At 40.8% G+C, this 5,244-nt stretch overlaps 1 pseudogene; it reads left to right on the top strand.

The window, feature by feature from the left end:
- Positions 1–428: 428 nt before the first annotated feature.
- Positions 429–2,117, top strand: LOC123333103 (annotated as a pseudogene).
- The last annotated feature ends 3,127 nt before the right edge of the window (positions 2,118–5,244 follow it).

The raw sequence follows: 5,244 nt of genomic DNA, 5'->3' as shown, positions 1-5,244 counted from the left end.
TACTGTGCCAGAGACTGAACCTTCTACCTCATCCTAGCTACTGACTCTCACAATAGCACCCATCACTTTTCATCAGACGTACTTATACCTACAAAATCTGCATTTCAAGCATCCCTTTAATAATTATCTCCAAATCTTAAAATTTGTTTACTCTAGTGTTCCTACATAAGCAGTTTTTCAATCCCAAGCCAATGACTTTACAGCTTTTGCCCTAGCCATACTCCTTGGCTTGGCCCCCCTTTTAATTCCCTGCACAGCCTTGTTTCTGTGATTCATTCACTTGCTAGCATGCTTCTTCCTTACATCTTTTTGTCTTTATCACTACATATGGCTATAAAAAGAAAACAAAACAAAACTCCATTTAAAACCAAATATGTATCTGTTCTACACATGGTGCTTAAGCAGTTGAATATTACTGAGACAACCACATGCTTGTTCAGATTGGTCCCAGCATGTCAAATGGGCAAATACATCACCAGTTAACCCTACTGTATTTCCTTCATAAATTAGTCTCAGGTATTTGGTGTACCTGAGTTTTGCATTCTTGGTTCATCAATATCTTTCACCACCACCTCACTAAAAACACACAACACACATGCATAGATAGATAGGCAAATTCTGTTCATGATCTCATCCCATACTTCTACAAAACTTTGCAACAGTCAGAAAGTCTGTCATTTCATCCATAAAATCCTCCAAGCTAGCTGCCTTGGTCCCCACTCACTCTACCTTCCCTCCTGTTTACAAAAGATAAAGTGCCTGTCTTCCTAATTATGGAGAAAACTCCACCTGTCCTGCCTGGATCTCATTCCTTTTCCCTTTTTAAATGACTACACTTTTGCTGTTTATGTCTTGCTCTGCTGCATCAAAAATTCTCTCTCTATTCCCATTGACTATACAAAGTGTTCTTTATGTTAATACCCATCTTAAAGAAACTTCCAGAGATGTAAGACAAGGGTCCACAAATTTACATAGGGATTTGATAGAGGGGTGGTGGATTGCCATCCAGGAGTATCAAAGTTATCATGATGATTAGGAAGTTAGCTTAGGAATATGTGAACATGGTTTCCAGTACAATTGTGAAATGGTGTAAATGAACAAGAGGGCTAAGGCAGTGTGGTAACTGGGAGGCACAAAGAGAGTTTTAAGATCTTTCTTTCTTGGATTCTTACGGTAAATCTTATCGCTATGGGAAACCACAGCATATCCAGTGAGTTTATCCTCCTTGGTTTTTCTGCTGACCCTCAGACCCAGATTCTCCTCTTCACATTGTTTCTGGTGATTTACCTCCTGACCTTGATGGGGAACCTGGTGATGCTGCTGGTTATCAGGGTTGATCCCCACCTCCACACACCCATGTACTTCTTTTGGGGACAGCTCTCCTTTCTGGATCTCTGCCATTCATCCATCACAGTCCCCAAGATGCTGGAAAATCTACTTTCTGAAAGTAAAACCATCTGTGTAGAGAGCTGCCTGGCTCAGGCCTTCTCTGTGTTTACCACCGGGGACACTGAGGCCTGTCTGCTGGCTGTGATGGCCTATGACCGCTACGTAGCCATCAGCTCCCCTCTGCTTTACGGCCAGGTGATGAACAACCAGCTCTGTGTTGGGCTGGTGTGGGGCTCCTGGGGCCTGGCCTTTGTGGATGCTGTCATCAACATCCTCCTGGCGGTCAATTTAGACTACTGTGAGGACCAAACTATTCCCCACTTCAGCTGCGAGCTGTCTTCTCTCTTCCCTCTGTCTTGCTCTGATACCTCCACCAATTTCACGCTCCTGCTCTGCTCTTCATTCTTACATTTCTTTGGAACCTTCATCTTTATCGTCTTCTCTTATACCTGTATTGACTCCACCATCTTGAGCATCAGTTCCACTTCAGGCAGAAGTAAGGCCTTCTCTACCTGCTCCTCCCACCTCACTACTGTGATCTTGTTTTATGGCTCAGGTTTCCTCAGCTATCTGTTGCCAACCTCAGGTTCCCCCTAGAGATGATCTTCCCTTTACAATACAGCGTGATCACCCCCATGCTGAATCCTCTCATCTAAAGCCTGCAGAACAAGGAGGTGAAGGCAGCTGTGAGAAGAATGTTAAGAAGATATGGTATCTTTTTCACATAGAGAACCAGAGAAACAGGACCATGGAGAAGCGAAACTATTCTTTAACAAGATATGTAATTGGAAATTAAGGGTGTTTTTTTAGTATTCTTCAGTTCAGTTCAGTCACTCAGTCGTGTCTGACTCGTTGCAACCCTGTGGACTGCAGCACGCCAGGCTTCCCTGTCCATCACCAACTTCCAGAGTTTGCTCAAACTCATGTCCATCGAGTCGGTGATGCCATCCAACCATCTCATCCTCTCTTGCCCCTTTTCCTTCTGCCTTCAATCTTTCCCAGCATCAGGGTCTTTTCAAATGAGTCAGGTCTTCACATCAGGTGGCCAATAATAAGAATATTAGTATTCTTAGAAATATCTTTATTAGAAGTGCTATTAAATCCTTCACTACATGCATTACAGAATGAGGGTCACTTCCATTCACTGATAAAATGGTGGTCTGAATGAAGCTTGAAAGTAGTGTTCTTAGAAACAAGGGATTGGCCATCATGCCAGATGTTAAAAGGCATGTATGTGTCAGCATCTTAATACATGCTTAAGAAGACAGCAAGCTCTATTCAAAGGAGGATTAATGGTCAGACTTCTTCAAAGCATGAGAAGTGAGTCATGTAATTTTCCAAGGCATTGTTTATATATTTATGTTGTAGAGAACGTCTGTTATTTTTGCCTGCCCAGTGTGCTTTTACCCTTCCTCCAGTAACTGCACACCAGTCTCTTAAGGAAATTGACACTTCCCCACTCTGTGTAGCCTGGTGGGCTCTCCATGGTGCCCCCTGTCCCCACACTCACTACAAGATCACGTGACCCATGAAAGGCCAGTACCTCCTAACGAGAGACGCCCAGGCCCTCCTGCTACTGAGATCTCCAGTGATTCCATGCCCACTGGGCTTCCTCCTAGGAGATTTTTCAATAAACAAAATAACAGTAGCAAACTTTTAATAAAGACCCTTATCTTAAATGTTTTATACATGTAATCCTCATCTCAACAACCTTGTATGAACTAAGTGCTGTTAACGCCTGTTTTACAAATAAATACCCAAGAACCAGAAAAGTTGCCTACAGGTAAGGAGAAGTAGAATTTCACACCAGTAGGTCTGAATCCAGAGTCCATTTTCACAAACCTTTTTTGAGTCTGATACTTTGCAAAACATCCTTGTCTTTATTACATGGCCAGTCATGTCTGACTCGTTGTGACCCCATGGGCTGTAGCCCACCAGGCTCCTCTGTCCATGTGATCCTCTAAGCAAGAACACTGGAGTTGGTTGCCGTTTCTGACCAGGGGATCAATCTTCCTGACCCAGAGATTGAATTTGTGTCTCTTTCACCTCCTGCATTTGCAGGTGAATGCTTTACCCCTGAGCCACCTTTTCTTTATTAGTATGATCAGAATTCAAATTGTATTGGTGGGAAACAAGCCAAATTGCTATTCAAATTGGCACTAAAAATTGAATTATGTTCTTCATGTGACCCCTAGTGGATTTTTTGATTAATTAATATACATCAAATATAAAATACAGCAAAACTTGTATTTTGATGGGAAGGTACATACCACACTATTCCATGGCAAATGTCTACTCACCACCTGTGATCACCTAAAATCATGTACCCACTGAGAATAAAACTATAGTGATTAAGAAGCTGCTCCTGTCATCCAGTATGGAAGGGATATGAATATTAAGAACCAAAGATAATTTCAAGCAAGACAAGTTGAAATTTGGAAATTCTGACATTACCGCTTGTGGCTCAGAGATGACCTAAAGCCAAACTCAGAGGCTGATCTCTGGCTTGCTGAATTCCAGCCCTGTGAGAATGAACTGCCATCCTGGGTTGTGTATAGAACTGATCAAAAGTTGAACAGTTATACCAAGGAGGATTTGAGGACTCAGCATATCAAACCTCCAAACCACTCAAAATGACCCCCACAGTTCTCTTCCTCACCCAAGCTCTTCCATCCTTGATGGAAAAAAACCCATGATTCTTCTCATGTCCATCCTTTCTTGTTACTCTGTTAGTTTCCAGCATGCAAAATTAACATGACTTGGACTGAAATGCAGAATCAGAAAAGATCATTAGATTTGAATTTAAACCAGCAGTGTGCTGTGCTGTGCTTAGTCGCTAAGTCCTGTCCGACTCTGTGCAGCCCCATGGACTGTAGCCCACCAGGCTCCTCTGTCCATAGGCATTCTCCAGGCAAGAATACTGGAGTGGGTTGCCATGCTCTCCTCCAGGGGGTCTTCCCAACCCAGGGATTGAACCCAGGTCTCCCACATCACAGGTGGATTCTTTACTGTCTGAGCCACCAAGGAAGCCAAATAATAACCCATTAATTTCTATTTCAAAAATACAGAGATAATTTGTGGAACATTATTTCAAGTATGTTCAGCCAAGGAGTGTGGACTTGACATTTTTAAATTAATTTTTATATCTTTATACAAATAAAGACACATATATAATTTTGTGAGATTATTGGATAAATAAAACTTCATGGTGCTCCAGTCTTATTTTTTTCTTTTTTACTTACGTCCCTTTTCTCCAATTTCTATTTTCCATCCAATCACATTACCTCCTTTTCCACAAACCCATGTTAACCGAATGTGTTTTGTTTCATAATTTTCGGCATGCTCATATAATAATATGTACATGCTCATATATATATATACATACACACACATAGATATATTCATTTTTACATATACATTCATTTCTACACATACATGGACATTCTGTTTTTTAAATATGTTGGTTTAAATATATCCCTTTAAATATGTAGGTTTTGTCTTATCTTTCTCATTCAACAGTACCGTTGGCATAGTAACCTAGGTCAAAGGGTTCAGTTCTAATTTAGTCTTTCAAATAGTAGCCTAATATTCCATGGTAAGGACGTGTCATGATCTATACAACTATCTTTTATTTGGGCATTACATTTGCTTACAGATTTTTGACAATGAAATATATCAATAAACATATTTGTATATAAAGCCTTAAGTTTTTTATGCTTCTATTTATATGGGAGTGATTCCCAGGAATGAGATTCTAAAATCAAAATGGATAGGTATTTCAATTTGAATATATGTTGCTAGATTGCTCTCTGGAATGTTCACACATCCTAAGTAGTGAATAGGTGTGATTTTCCT

This window comes from Bubalus bubalis, chromosome 4 (genome assembly GCF_019923935.1).
Source record: "Bubalus bubalis isolate 160015118507 breed Murrah chromosome 4, NDDB_SH_1, whole genome shotgun sequence".
NCBI classification, from domain to species: Eukaryota; Metazoa; Chordata; class Mammalia; order Artiodactyla; family Bovidae; genus Bubalus; species Bubalus bubalis.
Note: the sequence above shows the minus strand (reverse complement) of the source record. Positions and strands in the feature narration are given on the sequence as shown.